Here is a 25,000-nt window from a genome sequence, read left to right as displayed (position 1 = left end):
GAGACAAATACTTCAACATAAAGAAACGGTTTATGCGTTCACCCTCTTTAACACTATCTTACTTGCATTGTTGTCGAGACATTGTTGCTGCGTTTTTATTTTATTTTTTTACCCATTTATACGTTTGTCTATGAATTTAATGTCACTTTCTCTTTTTTTCGAAAGATATTAATTTTACTAAACACAATTAATTTTGTAATTTTTATTTTTGTTAGACGCAATCGATAAACGGTTACTATCAAGTTCTTTATGACTAAGCCAAATAATATGACCAGATGTTCAGAGTCGCTGTTTTTATGCTTAATCAGATTTTGAATATTTAGGATGCCTGAAAATTCCTTTACCATTCTATTATCACCGTCATCAGTTTTCAACTCTAGTCCCTAACAGTATTTCTGATTTCGTCATCAAATATATTTAGATAGTCTTCTATTTCATTATATTTTCTGCAAAAGAAAACTGGAGATGCCTTTTTGTCTGTCGGTCCGCCATCAGATCTAAAAACTACTTAGGCTAGAGGGCTGCAAATTGGAATGTTGATCATCCACCCTCCAATCATCAAACGTACCAAATTGCAGCCCTCATGCCTCAGTAGTTTCTATTTTATTTAATGTTAAAATTGTCTATTATCGTGCGTCTGATACAGCTATAAGTGCCAACAACACACTCTGTGCAGAAAACTCGATTGCGCCGAAGAAACTTGGGCGCATTTTTTATTTGATGATATAGCACTAACATGCTCATTTCCTTGTGGTTGTCTGTCGTTACCAAAAAAATATATTCAAATGTCTCATTTTGATGTTCCTTCATTTGCTATGCGTCTTCTAGCTGCTTTGAAAGAAAACCTATCATCAGAGCCATTTCCTCCGCTATAGCTTTGACATTATATACTAGTAATTATGTTTCTGCTTGGCATTCCTCTGCTGTTTCAGAATTTTATGAAGCCATTCTTTTTTCTTATCAAAGTTACTTTCTTAGGTTCATCTCTTTCATATTATGCTCTAAAATATTGTTTCTTGTGTCAGAATTCTAAGACACCTCTTATTATGTTCTTAAGGGGTCTTTTATCATTTCGATAATCTTCGCTTTTTCCATTATATTATTATTTGGAACTTGAAACATGTAAAAAAAAAAAAAAAAAAAAAAAAAAGTCGGAGAATCCTTGTTTGTGATCTGCATTGGACATTTTTCATTTTCTGTCATTTTTTTTCAGCAACTTTCGTTGCCATGTCCTTCTCTAAACTGTCAGTTTTTATGATTCTTGTTATTTTCAGTCAAAATCCTATCAACATCCCTGGTATATATATACTAAATAACAATATTCTAGCCCCTATAATTGACAGGGTTTTCAGTAACCTTTCGAAAAAATTCCTACTGTTCAGCCTCATTAATCAAACTTTTAATGCCGTACAACAGAATCTCACTTGTAATCCCATAAACTCCGGATGTCTTTCCATTCTTCAGGGCGTTAAATACCACCTTTAACGCTTTCACTATATTGTATATTTTGGAAATTTCAACTAAAAAATCCAATCAGAGGTGCTTATTTGCTCATGCGTTTTAATAACTAAATACGAAGAACCAAATTCACATTTTCACGTAAGTTCTACATTTGTACAGGAAATCATTTATCAGGCCGAACAAGATACCCAAATGCCAAACCCATAATTACGATATCTAATGTTCGCTCACAAAGTATACGTATGCACACTCACGTGAATGTTGTGTAGCATTATCATAAATAACAAATCAACTATTACGATGTGGAGCAAGCAGTGTGAAAAATAAAAGACCCTCGATTTAAATATTTCACTGTATATTTCACGCAGACAAAATTGTATCGGATACCAGTGTCAAATAAAGTAATGAACAAGAGCGCAGGGAGATCGGAAACCACTGCCATGACGGGATAATCCGCCCCTCAAAAGGTCCCTCTTCCCAGAGTTGACACTTTTGTCTCTCCTAAACCTGATTGCTTGTTGGCAGTCACGAGGGATTAAAATTGTGATAAATTAGTCTCTAAATAAAATCCGGACATAATCTTTTCGGAACATTTTGTCAAACAACAAACCAACGAAAAGAGAGAAAAATGAACAGAAATCAACTTAATTAATACTACATAAGTAGATAATATGATAAGGAGTGGTAGTACATGTCCTGGTGATAACCGTCTAATTTATATACAGTAGCTCCAATGCTATCTAGGGTTTTCGAGTAACTGTTCATAAATGACTGTTTTGAAAAAAGTCATCAGTGTTTGCAAGGGACTTGGTACTTGTAATGGCTATCTTTTAATATAAGACAGAACACTATAAGGTTATAGTTTTCATTCTGAGGCTTATAGAAATTGAGAAACATTTCGTATTATTATCGTTGCTGAATATTAAACTAATAGGTTACAAAGATTACTCTCTGATAGATAAGTCAGGAATGGAATCTCCGGTGTTCCGCTGGACAACGTTCATGGTCCACTACTTTTCATATACGTACCATAGTAAATTTTGGCTTCTCCCCGAACACAATATTGCAGCTTATACTGATGATTCTATTTGTGACTGGTGATTTTCATCAGTGTTCAGTCATATTATAGGAAACGATTATCAGTAGGTCTAGGACATTGGATCTCCAACCACCCAGATCTTTTATGACAGGCTTCTTTAACTATATGCAGCTCAACTGAAATTCTGGGTGTCCTTACTTTAAATTCACTTTTGAGAAACATATCAATGCTATCTCTTCAGTGCAACCCTAAAATTTTGCAAGACCTGTGTGCCCTAGGGAAAATGTTTTTATTCTTTTATTCTGTTACATTTGGAATATTGTTCCCAGTTTATCAAGAGCAACTGAAGCTCATTTTGATTTTTTAAAATCAAAATTGATCTCTATTGAATTTCTTATTCCAGATAGATGGCATTTCGTCTTATTAGCTTATTGAGCATGTTTTATAAGAATTTTCGTGACTCTGATCATATTTTCATGATCCTAGACTATTCCATTCAGCATATTTGTAATGATTCCTAACAGACTTCCCCCTTTTTTTTCTTTTGTCATTTCAGTTCTACAAAGTTTGCTAGGGGTGTTCTTTCAGCTACGACCCAAATATGAAATGACTTTCCCAATCATGCTGACTGGTAGCTGGAACTTCTGAAGTTGAAACTGGTTGCAAACGTGCCTTTGTAAGCAGGTTCATAAGAGTCTTATTTCATGGTTTCATTGTTTTGCCTTATTCATTTTTATTTGTGGTTTCTTTAGCATAATCTATTCTTTAGTCCGGCATTTATTTTTTAAATGCTTGTTTCATCGGGGAACAGAATTGCCACTGTAAAACTCTGAACATTATTTGGCAAAGGAAAACTGATAAAAGTTCTGCATTGGTGAAAGGATGGATCAGAGTATTTTAAGTTTGGTTATGTGCCGAGAGACTATAATAGATTCACATCAACCGTGCGTTTGATGTCTAGGCCAGACCCTTACGACGCTCCTGATTGGCTGTTGATAAGCCAGTCACAGGGCTAGAAACTCTCAGTCTCTCTCGAGAGTTCACATGGGTAGGATCTACGTTCCACCTCTCCTGAGGGATACATCTTTTTTAGGAGAGGTGTGAAACATACATCCTGCCTATGTGAACTCTCTCGAGAGACTGAGAGTTTCCAGGGCCAATCAGAGCGGCGTAAGGGACTGGCCTTGACATCAAATGCACGACTGATGTGAATCTACGATAGTGGATAAGTGGCTGGTGAAGGAGTGTATAATTTGGAAGTGCTACGGGGAAGGGAAAAAAAAGGTAAACATAGGAAGTGCTCGACGGAAGGGTGTGAGTGTTCGTTCACGACAGATGTGATGACATAGTGCCTAGTGGTGTTCGATGCACTACTGATGGTCCTTCTGTGTAGGCACGCGAAGAGAATAATATTGTGGATGTTTTGTGCAGGGGGCTTCGTTCACGACCAAGCGATTAAGATATTGAACTGATGAATTATCACCCACTTAAAGAAAATCATGTAATATACATCAAACGCAAAGAGATGGATCAATAAACGAATACTTCTGTTTGCAAAAGATCATTTGCAACAAAAAAAAAATGCAAAATGATTCGTTAAGATATTCAAAGTCTGCTTCATATAAGACGACTTACTTTGTATTACTGTTGTTCCTTAAACAGTACAAGGTAACTGCTGACTGTCCATCAGCTTTGAACCGGACTCTGTTCACCAGACTCGTTTTACCTGTCATGTTTATGTGGCTTTTTATGAGCTGGTTGATCTTCATGCGTTTTGTTGTTTTCATTTGTACTTCTTTTAAATATAATAATAATAATAATAATAATAATAATAATAATAATAATAATAATAATAATAATAATAATAATAATAAAAAGTGTCCATCTCCCGGCTTATTGCTGAACCTGCTATAGAATTTAATCAGAATAAAGCATTTTATAAAAATGAAAACGTTATTGGGATATTTAGTTTTCAATATTAACTAAATTACACGAAGGGATAAAAAAACTAGAATTAATTGCTTGCATGAAGTTAACTTTATTTCTTGATCCAAATCAAATATTGACATTTTTGAATAATTTTATTGCCACCTATGACAGTGACGTGCTCACTCAACTAAAATAAAACAAATGAAATTTAATAGATAATTCCGAAAATTGTGCGATTTTTCTTAACATCTGTCATGACCAAAATTTCCGTGATGCTAACTCTGAAAATTGGTAAATAAAACAAATGTGATTTCTCCAGCCGTCTTTCGGAAAGCGTCGACGACCGTAGTGATCTTCATTCCAGTTTCCAAACGTCTTTCCAGGCATCAGGCAACAGCATCATCCCACGAGGACTGCACCTGCCGGGGCAGTCTTCCGCTGGAGGCCTTTCCCTGCAGGGATTTTGGACCATAAGCTTCATTTCGTCCAGTTCCCATGGTAGGATTGCCGTTGTCTTAACCTGAAATGACAAGATATGGCTGAGGGGACGAATGAGATGACTGAAGGAATGGGGGAAAGGAATGGGGAAGCGAAGGAAAGGAATGGGGAATTGAAGGAATGGGGGAAAGGAATGGGGAACTGAATGAATGAGGGAAAGGAAAGAGATGACTGATGGAATGGGGAACTGAAGGAGTGGGGGAAAGGAATGAGATGACTGAAGGAATGGGGGAAAGGAATGGGGAAACGAAGGAAAGGAATGGGGAATTGAAGGAATGAGGGAAAGGAATGGGGAACTGAAGGAATGGGGGAAAGGAATGAGATGACTGAAGGAATGGGGAATTGAAGGAATGGGGGAAAGGAAGGGGGGAAACGAAGGAAAGGAATGGGGAACTGAAGGAATAAGGGAAAGGAATGAGATGGCTGAGGGAATGGGGGAAAGGAATGGGGAACTAGGAATGGGGGAAAGTAAGGGAATTATTACTGAAGGAATACGAAATTGAAGGGCTGTTGGAAAAGGGAATGGGGTAATACTGAAGGCGAATGGGGGTGGAAACGGTAATGGGGTGGAAGGCTGAAAGGAAATTTGGGAACGGATTGGGGAAAGGAATTGGGGAACTGAAGGATGGGGAAAGGAATGAGATGAACTGAAGGAATGGGGGAAAGGAATTGAAGAATTGGGGAAAGGAATGTGGAACTCAATGAATGGGGGGCAATGGAATGAGATTGAACTGGAAGGAATGGGGTGTAAAACTGGAATGGGAAACTGAAGGAAATGGGGAAAGGGGCAATTGGGAACTGAAGGAACTGGGGGGAAAGGAAATGGGTGGAAACTGGACAGGAACGAGGAAGGTAGATGGGGAACTGAAGGAATTGGGGGAAAGGTAATGGGGGAAAGAATGGGAATGAGGATGTAGAATTGAGATGGGGTCAAGATGGGGGAAAGGAATTTGGGGAAACTGGAAGGGGGAAAGCTGGGGGAAAGGAATGGAAGGAACTGGGGAAGGAAAATGGGGTGAAAGGAATGGGAACCTGAAGGAATGGGGGAAAGGAATGGAAACGGAAGGAAAGGACTGGGAATTGAAGGCATTGCGGAAATGGAATGGAACGATGGGGGCCTGAAGAATGGGGAACTGAAGGAATGGGGGGAAAGGCAATGAGATGACTGTAAGGAATGGGGGTGGGAAACTGGAAGGAATGGGGGAAAGGATGAGAATGACTGAAGAATGGGAACTGGGGGAAAAGGAATTGGGAGAAAGGAATAAGGAGGACTGAAGTGAATGGGGTGAAAGGAAATGGGGAAACGAAGGAAAAGGAATGGGGAACTGAAGGAATTGGGGGAACGGACTGGGGGAAACGGAAGGAAAGGAATGGGGAACTGAAGGAATGGGGGAAAGGATGAGATGCTGAAGAGAATACAGAATTGAAGGAATGGGAAGGAATGGGGAAGCTGAAGGAATGGGGGAAAGGAATGGGGAAACTGAAGGAATGGTGGAAAATGAACTGGGGAAGGAATGGGACTGAAGGAATGGGGGAAGGGAAATGAATGACTGAAGGAATGGGAGAATTGAAGGAATTGGAAGAGAATTGAGAACTTAAGTAATGGGGGAAAGGAATGAGATTGACTGAAGGGAATTTTGGAAGGACCTGGGAATCTGAAGGAATGGTGGAAAGGAATGGGTAACTGAAGAATGGGGAAAGGAATGGGGGAGAAGGAATGGGAAACGCATTGAATTAATGGGGAAATTGAAGGAAATGAGTGAAAGGAATGGAACTGAAGAATGGGGAGAAATGAATGGGAACTGAAGATGGGGGGAAAGGATGAGATGACGAAGGAATTGTGGAAGGAATGAGATGACGAAGGAATGGAGGACTTGAATGCATTGGTCAAGGAAGGAGGTGAAACGAATGAAAGGGGAAAAGGGTAACTGAAGGAATGGGTAAAGAATGATGATTGAAGAATGGGGAAAGGAATGGAGAACCCTGTAATAATGGGTGGGAAAGGAAGGGGGAAACGAAGGAAAGGAATGGGGAACTGAAGGAATGGGGTAAAGGAATGAGATGATTGAAGGAATGGGGGAAAGGAATGGGGAACTGAAGGAATGGGGGAATAAGGAATGAATGGACCTGAAGGAATGGGGGATGCTGAGAAAGGAATGAGATGACTAAGGAACATAGGGAAAGGCAATGAGATGACTGAATGAATGGTGGAAAGGAATGAGATTGCTGAAGGAATGGGGAACGGAATGGGGAAGCGAAGGAAAGGAATGGAAATTGAAGGAATGGGGGAAAGGAATGGGGAACTGAAGGAATGGGGGAAAGGGAAAGGAATGAGCTGGTTGCAGGAATAGGGGAAAGGAATGGGGAACTAGGAAGATAAGAGAGGAATGGAATATAAAATTTAGGCCAAGTGCTGTGACCTATGAGGTCATTCAGCACTCGAAGAGAAATCGAGAGTAAAAGGTTTGAAAGGTGCAAATCTCGCAGTTGCTTTGGTTGCACTATGAAACGATTGATATTAGGAGAAGGTGGAAAGTTGGATGGAAGAAAGATTATGAATGGAGGTGCAGTAAAAGAAATTGAAATGTTTGCAACTGGGGCCGAAGGAACGTTGAAAAGAACCTAAGGTAATGCCTACAGTGCACTAAGTGAGGCGCACTGACGCATTATCCCCATACGGAAAAACTCGGAGGATGACTGATAGAGAGGAAGAGATAACGGGGAATGGGGTGGGTGGGGGTGGGGACCGTTATGGAGGGGGATTTGATGATTGAAGGCACACATGGACAAATCCAGCGAAAGCTATACAGGTTTATTTGCTATGCATTAATCCACTGACAAATTTTATTCACAGTATATAAACCCAGTGAAGGGTCATAAGTATGCCTAAATCTCTTGAAAGGTAAAATTTATTCATTATTTAGTGAACGGGGTTTTCGCTGTTTGTGAGTTATGAATGAGCCGGCAAAAGTTGATTAATCAGGCATAAATCCGGTGAAATGTTTATTAATGAATGCTTATACACAAAGGAAGTTTCTCTAAGTATGCCAAAATCCAGTGGAAGGTTTATTCATTATACAAAAATGCATTGACAGGTTCTTCACCATGAACCTATCCGGTGAAGGGCTCAATGAGTCGGTCATTAACCTTTTACGCGCAATCAATACCCTTCCGATTGATCAGACTTTGGACCAGTATCATAGATTATTTACAAATTAAAGAGATAAAAACAGCCTCACGTTATGTAAATAATTGGATTGAACTGAGAGGCTTCATAACACTTTCATCAACTTCGTACCTCTCTTTAGGCTAATTCAGTAGTGACTGCAATAACATATAATCTCAGAATTGGAAACCATTCTAATGACTTCATGTTATCTCATACTTCATCATGAAATAATGGTACAAAGACACACACACACACATATGCTATATGTATGGATATACATATCCATACATATAGTATATATGTATGGATGGGTGGATGTATGTATGTATGCATGTAAGTAAAATCTACAACATTTGTCTTGCTATAAAATATAGGCACAGTAAAATAAGTCAATCAGTAGAGTTCCTAAAGTACGCGACACCAGCACAAGAGAAACGGAAGTCTTACAAACTGAGTGGTTGCTCTTGAATGAAAGGTAAAAGCTCAAGGTCGCAAGCTTTGTGTTTACCTGACTGTGTCTCTTCTATGGTTTCTGACCTATCCCTCCAGAGCGCTGGCGATGGCGTCCGTTATCTTGTTGCTCTTCTCTTCATCATCGACGTGGCCATCGCCGTTCTGTCGGGAAACCATAATAAAAATGAACCTACACGAAGCTACTAAACAGCTGCTGTATCCCCACGGCTTTCGCTACTTTCGTTTAACAGTGATGGGTAAACACGTACCAACTAATGTCTTTTCTTACGGGTCCAATATGATCCCAGATACTCATATTTAGGGGAATCAAAATAGGCAATATTTTTGATAAAATATTCTTGTCTAAACTTACGGAAAAGTTAACATTTATATATATATATATATATATATATATATATCATATATATATATATATATTATATATTAGCACTATGGAGCCGTCAAGTAACATTAAGTGCAACGCTTTTTTTTCAAGCTAAGTAGGTACCACTATAATTAAACATTCAATGTTCATTATGTGGTATTTTAAAACAAATACTCCCTACCTTGCCCTTTCAACTTGAATTATATGAAAAAAATGTACAACCTCCAGCCATCAAACTAAATTAAGCCAAACCAATTTCCATAGTTTAATTAGCAACCATTTCAGCCTTTAAAATTTCTTGATATTCTAGAAGAAATTTGATGGCACCAACCTGCGAGTATAACTATTCAAGAGAATTTCTTAGATAATTTTCATCGGAAATTTAGCAATAAAATCATTAGCGATACTTAGCTGACATTTCTGAAACAGTTTTAAAATAAAGCATAAGTCATTTTAACCTTGGGTGAAGTAGTACTAACTTTGTATGCAGAAAATGTTTCTTAACCTTACCTTTCTGCTGTGCACCAATGTGTCTCCAACGGTTACTTCAAAGTGACCCGTTCTAGTCGGGGTTCTTTCGCCAACCTGAGATCAGGAATAAGTAAATAAATATATCAAATAATAAATAATGGCCATCCTTATTTAATGATCTATCTCAGGTTAATACGACAATCTGACAAAAAATGGGACTACACTATAAAATCCAGAATTGCACGAAGTAAATTAGGTTGTTGTATTAACCCTTTTTTATTTGGTATTTGCCAAACGTGGTGTCCTGAAAGTAATGGTAACAAGCACAATACGCCCTAGCGCACACATGTACACCAGTACACACAGATTTTACACACACACACACATATGTATATATATATATATATATATATATATATATATATATATATATATATATATATAATAGCCAGTAGTATCTCCTTTAGCCGAGTTACTCTTTCTATTCTGGCCCCAGGACATTGAAATGTCATACGCCACAGTCTCTCTCCCTCCGTCAGAGTAGACCTTCGATGTTGTTTTAGTTTAACACACAATGCACACAAATTCTGTTTCGTCGTCTTTGAATTTTGAATTTCGGTAATGTGTGACCACATTAATGGGCAAATCTCTCTCTCTCTCTCTCTCCTCTCTTCGCATACATAATACTTACTATTTCCAGCTGGCCAGGGAACTTCGCCTCAAGTTCCGCTTGCAACTTGCGGAACTTGGAGGCGTAACCTCACGACCCGCTGAAAGAGAGAACACGAATTACATGACAATTCACTCATAATTTGTAATGAAAACGTGTTGTTTTAGCAATAAAGGGCAATCGACGAAATTCCCCTACATATTTATATTCTGGTCAGAAATCTAGCAATGGAATAAGATTATACGAATGTTTAATGTTAGTCTCTTTGTTGGACATTAGTCCTCAGGTTCTCACCAAGTCACCTAACCCTTTCAGAAAAAAAATTATATACATACAAACATACGTATATATGTATATATATGAATATATGTATATGTATACATACATAAACATATGTACACATATATGTGTGTGTCATAGAGGGTGAATGGCTGGAGATTCTGTCTGTACACATAGAGGGTATATACCAGGAGTTGCGATCTCTATATAGCAGTACTACGTAGTTCGGTGGTCTTCCACTAGGGCGGCGCTGCAAACTTGCAAAGCCTTTCTGTCAGTTGCAGCCATCTTTAAAGGTCAGGTAACCGCACCAACTGAACGGAAGTAGTGCGATTGTGATTTTTTTTTTTCTTTTAATCCTGATCGCAGTAATGGTACGATGGGCGGCTTATAGTTGCCAGAATGGAAGAAACAAGTCTTCAAGAGAAAATGGAACAACATTTCTCAGGTAAATGAAGCATAATAAAATTTATTTAGCCTTAATTTTGTGTTAGCCAGATAAATTTCGTCGTAGCAGTAGATCCCCTTTCTCTCTTTATAATGTTCAGCATATCATTGTGCCACAAATGTAGTGCCAGTTTAATTTTTATATCAAAATATCATTGATACGTAGTAAGTACATGCCACGTTATATAAAGTAAGAACGATCTTGGGGTTATTAAAATTTATAGTAGTACGTTGGCTAATAGATATAACACTAGATGTGTCAACCAGACTCGTCTTTTAAACATGTTGTGATTCATGAGGATACTGCTGTATTTTGTCAGGCATTAAGAATTATCTGCAGTATGTATGTAGGCCTGTATGATATGGTCTATGGCATCATTTTTTCAGTTTTAGGCATCAATGGCAGTGAGTTGTTTAACAAAATGCATACCACATACTAATTGGTCTCTCACCCAAATTTCGAAACCATACTTTTCAGGATGACGTAAACAGAACGTAGAAAACAACTATTATACGATTTTAAGTTAAAATGACTTTTTATTTATTTATTGTTTTATTTTTTACTAGTAGCAAATCCTTATTGTGCCAACATATTACAGTTTCAACATATTATTGTGGTACATAGAGGCAATGGCGACTTCAGTTTTGAGATCGGAGCTTCATTCATCTTATATATGCCACACCTAAAAAGTAAAAATGAACTTGTCCTTTATTGGAAAGGTTTAATTGTAAGTATATGTGCAGGTTACTGGTTTTGTCCACAAATCTCGTCTTTTTAAACATGTTACAGTGAAAGTATTTTTAGAACGACCTAACCAAATCCTAGAAGAGAACTTCTATTACTCTCATCCAAGTGCAAAATATTCGTATGTTTTATGTGTAGCAAACCTTGGCTTAATGAATTTAATCGAAACAAACGTCTCACAGAATGGTAATTATTCCTTTATGGTAAAAGTTATCGAACCATCACGACAAGGAAAAAGTAGCCTTTAAGAATGGTTACAGCAAGGAAGAGAATCTGAACCTAGCAAGTGCTAGGCCTATGCCTACGGATTCTGCATGTATTTTGATTGTTAATTAGGTATTCTAAATAAATCAAAATTACTTTATGGCATTCCCGACTACACTATTCTTACTCAGTATAGTTCTAGAGCCAAAATAGACTTAGATCGGAAAAAAATTACTACTAGCTTTTTCTTTCGTCGGTTTTGCTTACAAATATTTGAGACTATACAGAGTAGATTGCAAAATTCTATACTTCACCTTTTACAGTGATGGTTTATTAGCTATATAAATAACATATTTTAATAATAATGATAATAAAAATAAAGGAAAGCTACCGTAGTGCCTCGTCTTTACAGCACAGTAGCACTATGAGCTGGACCAGACTTTCAATATGACCGACCGAGGTTACACACTTGGCAGGGAGTTCGCCACTCCATGTTATTGACGTGTGTGTGTTTGTGCGTATTATGATTCGATAGGCTGTGAAAAAGTGATTTCTTGACCATTGAAACATTTTTTCTCTACTTTAAATTTATTTAACTTTCGTCAGCTGTTCTAAACCGTAAAAAGAAGCCTTCACATAGGTTCGCTCTAGTCATTCGAGAGATTTCTAATCCCCTGAGGCGGAGTCACACCATCAGGCGTTCTCTCTCTTTTGAGCATCTCGGCGCCAGAGGCTTTGCACCAAGTAGCCAACGCAAATGTATTTCTTCAATTTTGCATCATCAAAGAAACAAAAAACAAAAATATTGGATACATCGTGCTGCTAATTTTAGTGCCAAGATGCTACTAGATGGCAGAGTAAGCGCATGTGTGACACGCCTTTTGGCACGGGCAAGATAATGTCTAACATCGGTGATGTTATTTTTTTTCTACAATGTTCTATGTAGACTTATTTTTCTATGCCTTGATTTCAAGATATTCATTCGAATTAAACATGAATGACCATGTAGAACAAACAGATGTTTAAAGTAATCTTATTAAAAATATATTTCACAGAATATATTTACAAAATCTTTTTTGCGTATCTGGTCACCACAAGACGTTTGTCACTTTCACAGACATCTGTTTGACGTAATAGATACTCATATATATATATATATATATATATATATATATATATATATATATATATATATATATATATATATGATATGTATGATGTATATATATATATATATATATATATATATATATATATATATATATATATATATATATATATATGTTGTGTGTGTGTGTGTGCGTATGTATGTAGAAGCAGCGGTAAAAAAAAAACGCATACCGTCATTGAGAATTTGGTACACCCATGAGACCACAGGCCACACCTTTACGACGTCCGTTTGTTGGTCAGAGTCTAGAAGTCTACACCAGTCCTCTTATATAATAAAACACTTACCACACAAGGCAATAGGCTGAATTACCGTAAGGTCCCCTTCCTCTAATTCAGCCAACAAAACTTTAAGAAATTTCACTGAGGTCTACCAACAACTTTCTAGAATTTTGATGAAGAATAAATAGACAGGATACGAGGAACACAAGTCTATCATCGAACATTGTTGACGGCCTTACGTAAATGATGTAATAATATGGTGAAATTAGTAATAGAAGGCAAAAATAGTACCATACCCATGGCCAGCTGAACAAGTTGACTGTGGACGCAGAATGCAAAGTTATAATGGTCACACGCAACAAATCACACAAAAAGCTAGAAACACGCAAGGAGAGAGAGAGAGAGAGAGAGAGAGAGAGAGAGAGTATCTCACGAAATGCTAGAAGATAAGCACAGCTCGATTTCCAACAGCTTTGAAAAACAAGCTTTATGGAAAGACACGTGTGAGTGTGTGTGAATGGGTGTGTGACCGCTTCACATATTCCAGACTCCAAAACCTTGACTAGTGCAAAACATCTTTAAGAGCATGGCGTTACTAAATATAATTGACATTTGTCCAATTAAAGTTCTTTTATTAGCTTCGCCAATCGCCACTCCCCTTCTTGTCCATTTAACTGGATTATTTCACATTATTTGAATAGAATTATTACGACTTTTATTTGTTTTGCCAAAACGCTACTAGATGACTGCAAGTTTCTTGCACAAACGTTATATAGCTTATTATTGCCAACTTACTTACAACAAAATTCTTGTTTCGGTTGGTTTACAAAAATTCAGATGTCTACTACACCAAGCGTCTTTAATCATATTAAAAACTTATCACATAAAGTCTTTAGGCAAAGGCCAGTGCTGGCACGGGACAAGTTTAATCTAAACCAAGCACTAAGGAAATTCTTCAAACTCCTCGCGTATTGATCGAGCTGCAAGCTGCGGTCACAAGCATATACATCATATGCGTCACTGATGCGTTTATTCTTTGATTTTGAATGACAATGTTTTACGATGCCTAAGACATATACATAACCTGTCTACCGTATTTTTCATGACTGTAGTGTTTGCTTTATTAAAGATATCTTACCGGCTGTTAACATTCACTCGGTCTCTCGCTTTTTTGTAAATTTTGCTTCTTCACTACGCATCGCCTACTAAACAAGACTCAAAACTGTTTTGGTTAGAACGCCACCAGTTGGCTCTGGAAGCTCATTGCTCACACAATGTAGTGACGTGATCCGTTTTCGCCAACTTACCAAAAACCATATTCTCTATTCTCTGTCATCTCGCTTTTGGTCGAAATTTTCGATTGTGTTTAATCTTACTTGTGCACCCATTACCCAAGATCCAAGACATGCTGAAATCATGCCAAATTTAAGCCTTATTTTCCCTACCGTGGTAATTATGTATGGTAATTCATGTAACAGACATGCCACGGTTTAAAGAATGCCATTGTTGTTCCTTATTACTGGAGACGTACCCACTTTGCCTGATTAATACTTACAATTATTTTCGAATCCCAAAATATACATTATCCAGATAAATGGTCTGCTTTACATTGACTAAAGACAAGATACATACACATTATATATATATATATATATATATATATATATATATATATATATATGTGTGTGTGTGTGTGTGTGTGTGTGTGTACACACAATAAATTTAGTGGAAGAGGGCGTTGGCCAGATAAGGAAAGAGTTACTATTCCGAGTTTTAACATTATTTTGAGATGAGGTTATAGTATACTGTCCTACTTGTAACCCAAAAGAGTTGACGTACTGCAACAAACCTGACTGATTAGGCAAACAGAGAGTTTGTCTAAACTGGTTCGCCACACACATACACAATATATATATATATATATATATATATATATATATATATATATATATATATATATATACATAAATAAACTTATATATTTCGGTTCATCCTTGATTCAGCAATTACGTACATTTGGCTGACCATCTGCCTTCAGTTTTTTAAGCTTGCTTGTAATAATTCTTCGTAATTCTAGAGAACCTGTATAAAATTTCAGACATCGCCAACAACATTCGGTATCGAGTAACCTTGAAAGTTACATAATTATAATGGTATTTACACCACCCATTTTACAAGTGCAGTAAATTTCTACATCGAATAGATGTTTCACCTGTAGACAGAGGAGTCAATATATACCTAAAGAATAAAATACTTGCCAATATTCCACGTGGACCCTAATTTTGCTCATGGCTGAGGAAAGGAAACGTCGGAACACTTTCGCAACTTAAATGCAACCAACACAAATAGTACAATATGCTCCTCACTCTACAGCTATCACGCTACTGATTCAGGAATTCAGTTTTCAGCTTCTACCCGAGTCCGCAGCAGCTCAATATATAAAGAGAATGGCGGTCCAAGGTTTGCCGAATGTGTTTTGTTGCCAAATACTTTGAAACCTTCGCGGTTAACCGCCAGAGTTTTGAAATGATGATGGAGTTTTCGACACTTTCTTCATTATGCAACGATATCTTCGTGGATTTTTTTTCCAACCCACCCTCTGAGCAACGGAAATCTAACAGAAGAAAAAGACAAAATGACCTTGAGCAACTTTTGATTAACCTTTTTATTGAAGACTTCGACGTTCTGGTCTATCGAGCGGTCAGTTATCTCATGGATCTTTGGCCTACGATCGTTTTATATTCCCAGAACAGTTCAGGACGCTCAGCGGTTGCGGCAAGCGCTAACAGTTGCAATAATCAAGAGATGATAAAAAAGGTTTTTGTAATTCGCGTCTATTTCATTCTGAACATTGCATTTTTAAATACTACACGGCTGAGACTGAAAGGTCACTTGTAAGGATTAAACAGTCAGTCACCAAGGTTACCCCATAGTTCTATTGATTTGGAGCATTCTCGAAACTCGTGGTATTTCAGGCATGCGTTTTAGCGACGCAGATGAATTATGAAGAAAAGCAGCTCAAACATGTTTCATCAAAATGTCATTCCACGGTGCTTTTGTTCTTACAATTTAGTTCAAGTAATACGTGCTCATATGTATCTTAGCTGTTCGTTTGTTGATTTTTTTTTTCTTTTTGACGTATTCGACATTTACAACAGTATTTCACTTAGTCTTGGATCAGTTTTTTTTTTCTTTTCTTTTCTTTTTTTCACAGCTGAACTGGCTTGATTGTGTTTCTTAAGCTGGAGTTGATGTAGTTTTTATATAATAATAAAATTTGTGGAAGTTTTTTACACATGCTCCTTTCATAATGCAGCAGTTAAAGGATCGTGGCAATGGCAGCTGCGTTGCTTTTCTCTTAAATAGCCAAAGTTAGAAGAAACTATTATGGAAGAATTTCCAGCTTATACATTTATTCTAATACATAGCGATTTTTTTTTTCACAATAACCCTCGTTAAATTTCCCGCTTAATTCAAATCCTGTGATTCACATATTTATTTATACAAAAATCAAATCGTTACCTTTCATAAAAGTTATATACTTGCGACTGCAGTTTGCTCATAGGGCGTGAAAGGGCTTTAAGTGCTTTAAGGCATGTGTACCTCCTGACTCAGTACACCGAGAATCTTCCCGTTCTTCGCGAGTCTTAATAGTAATGAATAAAAGACGGTGTTACTATTTAATATAAAAAAGATGACGTATATCTTAGTTTTACTAGACCACTGAGCTGGTAACAGCTCTCCTAGGGCTGGCCCGAAGGATTAGATATTTTTACGTGGCTAGGAACCAATTGGCCACCTAGCAACGGGACCACCAGCTTATTGTAGGATCCGAACTAGATTATATCGAGAAATGAATTTCTATCGCCAGAAATAAACTCCTCTGACTCCGCGTTTATGATTATTATAGTAAGCAAGCCTAGAGAGTAAGGGGCTAGATAGTAATCATATTACGAAACAAGTACAAAACGAAAACTTTACAGTTCGTACTTAATCATAATATACTTCACGCTAGCGTTCTATAATGAATATTTTTAATCTATGAGAATCTTTTAAACCTTAACAACAGAGAATACGGAACATAATGACTCATAAGGCATTTCGTGAGAGAAAGAATGAAGGTAAGCAAACATTAGTGATAGTTAATTAGAGGGACCGGTGGCCGGTCGATACACTCACTGTTAATATTGCATGGCGTCATTTTTGTTTCTTTCTTTGTGCCAACTTTCAAGACGACTCAAACGAGCGCCCAAACGCACATTTTCAAATTCTAAGCATGGTGGTCCTTTCCATCTTGTTCCATTACAAAAGAGGATTATTATAGAATGTTCTAGTTCAGTGGTTCCCAACCTTTGCCACTTTGAGGAACCACTGAGACAATTTTGCTTATCCCAAGGTACCCCAATATATATATATATATATATATATATATATATATATATATATATATATATATATATATATATATGTGTGTGTGTGTGTGTGTGTGTGTGTGTGTGTGTAAGCATTAGCAATACTTACCTTTAGTAGAACTGAAGAAAAAAATATGGCAGGTTATGCTACGATAAAGAAAAATTATAGGCCTACGATTTCTCATGGCTTGTTTAACGAAAAAAAAAGAATAATTAAATAACACATGAATTCTCACGGAACCCCGGTTGGGGATGGCTGTTCTAGTTAGTGGTGGCAAAAATAATAGAAAAGACACTTTGGTACTGTGAAACTCACATTAAAACAATAAGACAGGGATATTATCCTTTTGTAAGAGGTTTCTTGCTCACTTATTTTATACCTTGTTTCACTTTGTGACCCAAAGATGGGTTAATTACACAGTACTTGGCAGTCTGTCGTTCCTTTTAAAACGTTTCCTGTGGCTTCAGCTGCTTCTGAAGATCTGTAGAATGTGGATTACAGAAGAGGCTTATCTGAGTGACCAAAGAAGAAAGGCTGAGAATGCTCGTGGAAGTGACTGTGCGAATCAAAGGCAGACAATTAAAAAGCTGAACAATATAAAAATCACTAGGATATCATTGGAGTACAAGTGAGATGCTGTAGCTGGTAGCGATAGTACGAGTGAGTGGCTGATCACAGTTTGTCTGAATGAGGGAAAGATTCTGGATGAATGGGCGACAGAAATAATTATTCCATCAAATAACGGTACAGTTAAAGAAATGGCTTAGAATTATAGTGTATAACATTACAGCGTAGGGGAAAGGTTTATGGCAGGATTTTGATAAAGATTCTAAGACAAATAACAAGAAAGACTAATTGGATAAGAACAGCTTGGATTTAGACCGGGATGTGGGAGTGTTCATCAAGCGTTTATAAAATGGTATTGTAGAAAAGTTTTGATTTAACAGAAAAAGCCGAATGTTGCACGTGTGGACCTGGGAGATCTTATGATAAACTGATAGAGAAGCTTTGTGCTAAATGTGTTGAGATTAGTAGGGTATAGAAGGTAAGTTGTCGAACAGTGTAAATTTCCATGATGGAAGCAAGCATGTTAGAATATGTTGTTAGGCGATAGCTGGTTTGGATCTAAAGTAAGCATGTGTAAGTCTCCACGGCTGATCAAGACGTTTATGAATGGATTGATTCAAGAAATCAAAGGGAGATCAGTGATGTAGATGGAAGGTTGCTGGATGAGATAGTCGCAATCAGTGTGTGGAACAGTCGATGCTTGCAGATGATACAGCTTTGATTGTAAGTACGAAAGACAAACTATAGAAACCAGTCTTAGCGTTGAAGTTTTCGCAAGAAGAGCGAGTTGAGAGCAAAAGTGAGCAAGAGGAAAGTTATGTGTGTAAATGGAAACTAGGAAGATGGAGAAAAAAAAATTCACATGGATTTTTGGGAAGAAATACAATAGATGACAATAAAATAAGAGAAGAGCCAAGTAACCAAGATCTACCAATGGAAGCCAAAGTCGAAAATTGAATGGTTTGTTATGGAGACTCTCCATTATGGAAGTGAAGTGAAGATGCTGAAGGCAAATGAACGATTTAGGTCAAAGCTGCTAAAATGAACTGTAAGCATAGTATATGTGTTTTAAGATGAAAAGGGTACAACCTGTGGAGATATGTAGAAACGGTAAAAAGTTCAGATAAGTAAGGCAGAAGGAAGAAGAAAGTGCTGAATGGACTAAAAGAGATGAAAAAGGAAGCCCCGCTATCTTCTGGCAAGAACAAGAGTGCATCCAAAACAGATGTTAATGCTATATTGTGCATAAGTTAGTTCAAAACCTGCTGATGTGCTCTCTGTGTAAAAACTTCGCATCTTAACAAAGGAAGATTGTAAATAACCAGAGGTATATGTGATACTATAGCATAACTAATCTGAAGACCTAAAGCCCTTTAGAAAATATAATATGCAGTACATCTGTCAATATTGTATCATTAATCTTCAAATGTTCAAACATTCATTAGTATTTAACTGTGTAACAGCTTCAATAAGTGTTACAGCTTGCTCACATGTCAATGAGGACATCCATGGAAGGTAGTTCAGAAAATTTAGCTTTCCGAATCATAAACCAGATATTGCTTGGTCTAAATTGAGACCTGCCAAACTTCGGATTAATGAAATTTAGGTAATACAGCCAAACACCGAGGCACTTTCAGGCACTCAGCGTTTAAGAATGAAAAGGAGTTGGAGCAGTTGGGCATCAAGATAAGAGAACTCCAGAAGATAAATGAGATGATATACAAAGATCTATAGGTGGTACAGTGAGGAAAATCCCACATTTGCACCGAGACTTATCAGTTAGGAGATTGGATAGCTATAAGAAAGAGAAAGTGGGAACAGAATTAGGCCGAATTTTGGGATACACCTGTACTTTTCTGTAACCATTTCAAACTCTCTCGTGGAGTGTGGGTGTCCATCATCAGATCTTGATAAAAGTACCCTTTCATCACATCATTAAACCATGTAGAGTTATTGGTACATGAATTACAAATTCATGATGTCCCATGCCTGGATAATACAGGAGGGTTAGGCATGAGGTTAACATTCCCACTGTTAAAAGTGGTGTTACTAAGACTTGCAGAAGTCTTCTACGGAATGGTGCAAGTATCGATCAGTGGCATACCATGAACATCTGTCATAATTAGGAAATGAATACTAACATCATCAGAGGATTAGTTGCTTTACTACAAAACTAAAATTCATTGCATTGTGGAATTTCGTCTTTTTAAAATGCAGTAAAATGACACTGTAAAACAAAATAAAATTTAAATGGTTTAATCTGTCACATCTTTACCAAAGCGAAAATGTCAAAGATATTTAAAAAAAAAAACTATAGAGATTCCTCGTTTTTTTCTTTTTCTTCATAGCCTGAGCATTTTTCCCTGATCTAACTCGAGCAAATCCTTCCACCAGAACTGAATCAGCTACAGCAGGCTTCGACCTGCGGCCTTTCCAATGAGGGCTTTAGGCCACAAGTTTCATATCATCCATTCCCGGTGACAGGATCACAATCGTCTCATCTGAAATGTTAAAGAGAAATAACCATATGCCCAAATACTGGTACTACCAACATTTACAAATGAAGATTTTACATAAATTCTTTATATACTACAGTCAACAAGAACAGATCTCTCCACATATCAAAAACCCCGTAAAAGCCACCATTTAGTGAAGTGCGTCTTGCAAGTAGTATCAGTGTTTCCTTACTCTAAAATTGGTTTTGCATATTCATTAGTACACTGAAGTTAAGACATGACAACTGTTAAATAACTGTTAAATAATAGTACTAGCATATGACGCTATCTGACAACTTTCAATATAATGTGCCATTAATGCTTGTGGTTCAGTTAGTCTGGTAAAAAGCCACACACTGTTAGGATGGCGGGTCACCACGTATAATCTACTGAAATGTTGAGACAATTATTTAAAATTCTGGTCATTAAAATAAAGCACTCTGTATGGAGAGAACGCATGTGACATATGGAATGCATGCATTGTCATGGCAGAAAGATGGAGGTCTGAGCCAGAATGAATCTCCATCTGGCTGTCTGTAGTCGTTGTGGACAGAGCTGTGGCTGCAGGGGACTGGACCTAATATTATTTTTTCTGATGCAAGGCCAACGTAGATGAATAAAGAATTCCTTCCTAAACTTTAGACATCTCTGATGTCTGCAGGTGTCACGGTATTGTCTGGCGTCTTCTCTTAAGGACAGCATAGTTTGACAAAGGTAAAGAGACTTTATCAAACCGATCTGGAGAAGACAAGGAAAATGACAAGGAAGATATGGATCTTGGTGACAGTGGTAACCGTTCATTTAAATACGATTTCTTTATTACTTTTAAGGAAATCAAGAGCAGCAAGGTAGTTCTTGCATCTCTCACTCCCATTCGGAGTGTGACAGCAGCTCTGACTTGTTTCTTGGCAGTCTTTATTTCTTGAATACTCGAAAAATTTCCACGCTGGAAGCAAGAACATGGAAGATCCGAAAACCTAAAAATAGGATCAATCAGGCAAATTCCCACAATGCTCAAAACTCAGACGCCACTACACCTGTTCATCATACAAAGGGAGTTCTCTGAATGAGAATGGGTGATCACAGAGATTCAGTGACTAAATGAGTAAGAACCCTGTGCTACTGGCATCTCTTGGCTGAATTGAAGGGTAGAGGCTATGGGGATCTTATCCAATAAAGTTTTAGAATTGTTCAATTGTATTCTATCTGTCAATATTTGCTAATTGTATTCTATCTGTCAATATTTGCTAAAACAGTCTTCTTCAACCAAAGCAAACAAATAGCATCAGTGACTCCACTGTAAACGATACAAGCACTGTGGCTCAGACTACATACAATGTGAAGCCATATCTTGCCAATAACGTTAGGGCAAGTTCACTATAGCAATAACAAGTAGGTATTTTTAACACGAGGCAGCATACTTGAAAATGACAAAATGAGCATAAAAATTGTAGAATACGTACATTTATAGTACTTTAGACGCATTAAAATGTAGAATGAACAATAAGTTACACACACACACACACACACAAAGAAAGGAAGAGGGTGATACTACATGTTATACCTGGCCACATACTGTAGCAAGACTCCAAAAGGAAAGACTGCCAGGTAGTTACAGTCATAGTCAGCGATACACAAAGCTTTTAATGAAAAAAAAAAAAAAAAAGACGAGAGAAATCATGTAAGTTAGCCACGGTGGATTCATACCCATTTTTCAAGACTGCTGTATATATCTCATACCATTTTGGTTTTCTTTTGAAGTTTTTGACTGATTACTTAGCTGAATCAAAGTTTACGTGAAATAAACAGATTGCATTTATGCAGGAACATATGGAAATGTGATATCAGTAGATACTGGTATGTCTAAGCAAACTAAAGGAAAATACTTTAGCCTTTTCTGGACTTTCAACTCCCCCCATCGTATGGTTAACACCAAGGGGCAGTTGTTAACATATGGAAATATGATATCAGTAGTTACTGGTATGTCTAAGCAAACTAAAGGAAAAACAGTTTGTTGGATAAGAAATAATTTAATCTCAATGGATTTAAGTGGAAGCATGAATTGAAAAACACATTACGCAAATAGACGAAGTATGCCATAATTTCATCAAAATTTGGGCGGATAATAAGAGGGTCCTATTGACAACTTTCATTGGCAACAAATTTTACAAAATATATCGAAGAAATGTAAGTCAAGTTTGATTTAGGCATATTCCTGAGAGAGAAGAAAACAGGACAGAAGGAAGAACAGAGAATGGAACAACATTACAGAACCAGTCATCAAATAACTCACATTACTTATAGAATAAGAAGAATGATCAAAGCAGTTATAAAATATCATCAAAGTACTTTAGCCTTTTTTGGACTTTCAACTCCCCCCATCGTATGTAGTCACACCAAGGCAGTTTTAAACAATGATAAAATCACCAGGGAATAAAGCTCAAGCAATGAATGACTATGTGTCCAATGAACAACCAGTGCATAAAAGTTTACAAAATGGTCTACATCCAAATAATGCCTCCTTTATTTAGCCATGGGGGTACAAATTTAGAGCGGGACTACAGCAATTAGGTTGTAACAACTCGAGACACCAGAAACAAATAGTGCAAATAATTATTCAATATAGTCTTTAATACTAATAACGATAATAATGATTCCATTAATTACCCGATTCAGTAACAACATATTCATACTTATTCCATCATCCGAATGCCGTATTTCAAATTCAAGGTAAATGATACCGTACCCCTTCCTGCTTACGAGTATAGTGCAGTACAGTGCACGATGGCAAAGGCTACAACCTGTAGAATACTGTACATATATCTATTTAGTGCAGAATTATACATCAAATGTCAGCTCATCTTACCAAATCTTCAAATAACTTCAGTAAACTCATCAACAGTGATGAGATGGTGTTCACATAATGGCAGACTTGGAGAGAGCTAGATCCATACTTATAGATGGCATTCAAAATAGAATCAGGATGACTTTGTACTGTGTAAAGAACAGACCAAATGAGACCGATAAATCTCATACTTCGTATTCCATAATAACTGTGAGCGTGGTTAAGCATATATTTACCATGGAAGTATCAGAGGCTCCCCATGTTAGTCTCCCAGAGCTTCGTGAATGGCATCCACAATTTTGTTGTATTTGGTCTCATTGTCCACGTAGCCGTTGCCACCCTGAAAGATTAATTTACATTACTTTCTGTAAAAAAAAAAAAAAAAAACACACACATCTTAAGGAGGCCTTCAAAGCATGTAAGTTTGTCCAATTTCGTTAATTTGACTAAATTTTTCACCATTCCCCATCCGCCTAGTATAGCTCCACCCAAATCTGAGACTAATTGAACTAACGGCCGAAAACTTGTACGTGAGACTGCATGAGCCAGCCAAAAGTCAGGACAAGTGTGACAGGAGGAGCCAGGCTCTTGGAATGGATGGTATTCATCATTCAATCTATTACGATAAATATATTTCAATTAGAATTATATTCCACTCAATACTATAACTGCAGAGCACTGTATTATGGTTTGAAAATTATTTGCTGTTATAGCACAACATACATAAGAAGTACCATTGTCCAAAAGGGCCTGACGTAAGATCATTAGTTCCACAAGGAAGACTGTTGGTAACATGAATGAGTCATACTTCCTGTCTTACTTGTCGAACTTTGGGTAATCTGTGAGGCAGAACTCTAATGCAAACACAACGGCCTGGGAACATGTCAAAGGTAATAAGTTCTTTTCTTACGGGCTACGGCACAAACCTATAATTTTCATTATCGCACAATCGTAAACGGACACCAATTGTAATGACATTATTTATATTACATATTCCACTGGCAAAAATTCTAATTGTAGTTGGATGCTTTTCATTCTATTTTGCTTGATTAGTCCAGTTCTCCTGGTACCAGAAAATAAAATACTACTGCAAGACCTCATTAACCATATTTCTTTGTGTTAATAGCATATTGTCTAGTACTTCACAGTCAGGATACCAACAGTCTTCCTTGTGGAAGGTCATATCTTATGTCAGACCATTTTTGATAATGGTGTTTCAAACATAACCTTTCTGTTACAGGCCGGAATATTTCTTTTTACCCATGGGAGTCGAATGGTCTGGGATTTTTATGACACCTTGACTGAAACTAGCAAATATAACCATATTTCACGGTTCCACTTATTTTCTTTGGCCTGTCCTTTTACATCTTAATTTAATCTTGACAAATATATTGTGCATTTGTTTTCCTCATTATATAAACAAACGGATAATAAAAGCAGTGCTGAGTTGTTGTGGAAACAATCAAGTTATTGCACATTACTTTAGATCCTTTTGCTACAAAACAATCTAAGCGGTACGTGTAGAACAAATCTAATTTCAA

The 25,000-nt window shown here is 37.1% G+C and overlaps 1 protein-coding gene and 2 long non-coding RNA genes across 3 annotated transcripts in view; 1 reads left to right on the top strand and 2 right to left on the bottom strand.

The window, feature by feature from the left end:
* Positions 1-4,514: 4,514 nt before the first annotated feature.
* LOC135225730 (uncharacterized) lies at positions 4,515-15,574 on the bottom strand. The gene is made up of 5 exons (XR_010317077.1): positions 15,398-15,574; positions 10,097-10,175; positions 9,445-9,519; positions 8,605-8,711; positions 4,515-4,949 (listed from the first exon to the last, which is right to left on the bottom strand). It is a non-coding gene; the product is annotated as an uncharacterized LOC135225730 (long non-coding RNA).
* LOC135225729 (prostaglandin reductase 1-like) overlaps positions 10,549-25,000 on the top strand; it is a 394,759-nt gene continuing 380,307 nt past the window's right edge. Inside the window, exon 1 of the transcript XR_010317076.1 lies at positions 10,549-10,802. The gene's annotated coding sequence lies outside the window, so the exon portion shown is untranslated. The remainder of the gene's footprint in view (positions 10,803-25,000) is intronic.
* Positions 20,264-25,000, bottom strand: part of LOC135225728 (uncharacterized) — a 7,657-nt gene continuing 2,920 nt past the window's right edge. The window contains exons 4-5 of the long non-coding RNA XR_010317072.1: positions 23,696-23,799; positions 20,264-20,620 (exon numbers count right to left, since the gene is read on the bottom strand). This is a non-coding gene — a long non-coding RNA (uncharacterized LOC135225728). The remainder of the gene's footprint in view (positions 20,621-23,695; positions 23,800-25,000) is intronic.

Source organism: Macrobrachium nipponense, chromosome 13 (genome assembly GCF_015104395.2).
Source record: "Macrobrachium nipponense isolate FS-2020 chromosome 13, ASM1510439v2, whole genome shotgun sequence".
NCBI lineage: Eukaryota > Metazoa > Arthropoda > Malacostraca > Decapoda > Palaemonidae > Macrobrachium > Macrobrachium nipponense.
Note: the sequence above shows the minus strand (reverse complement) of the source record. Positions and strands in the feature narration are given on the sequence as shown.